This window comes from Penaeus monodon, chromosome 29, assembly GCF_015228065.2.
Source record: "Penaeus monodon isolate SGIC_2016 chromosome 29, NSTDA_Pmon_1, whole genome shotgun sequence".
NCBI classification, from domain to species: domain Eukaryota; kingdom Metazoa; phylum Arthropoda; class Malacostraca; order Decapoda; family Penaeidae; genus Penaeus; species Penaeus monodon.
The window spans coordinates 6,140,388-6,140,761 of NC_051414.1; the positions used below are offsets into that span (position 1 = coordinate 6,140,388).

The following is a 374-nucleotide window of genomic DNA, read 5'->3' on the forward strand; positions in this document are numbered from 1 at the left end:
CCAGGCCAGTAGTATCCTCTAAAAGCACAATACTTTGATTTTCCTTTCTTTCTTTTTTCTTGGCTTCTTTTACATGAAGAGAAAGAAAAAAAAAAAATCATATTTCGAATATTTCGAAATATTTGCTCTTGCTTTTTCTCAAGCTTTGCCGTGGTTGAATTTTGATCACAGAACTTTTTTTTTTTCTCTCAGCTTTTAATTCATCAGAACAGCATACCTTCCTTGCTTATCTATATGCAAAGTAGTACATGAGAACAGAGCTTGCAATTTTTCCTTGCTGAGTGGGAAGGTCAGTTTTGTTTTCAAAGCATTCATGCTTTTTTATTTTATTATTAAAGATTGTGGTTTGAATTCACATGACAGTGATATGTGTA

At 32.1% G+C, this 374-nt stretch overlaps 1 protein-coding gene across 1 annotated transcript in view; it reads left to right on the forward strand.

Annotated features, from left to right (window-relative positions):
* Positions 1-374, forward strand: part of LOC119591916 (gamma-glutamylcyclotransferase-like) — a gene marked incomplete in the record, with an annotated part of 9,117 nt that overhangs the window by 2,632 nt on the left and 6,111 nt on the right.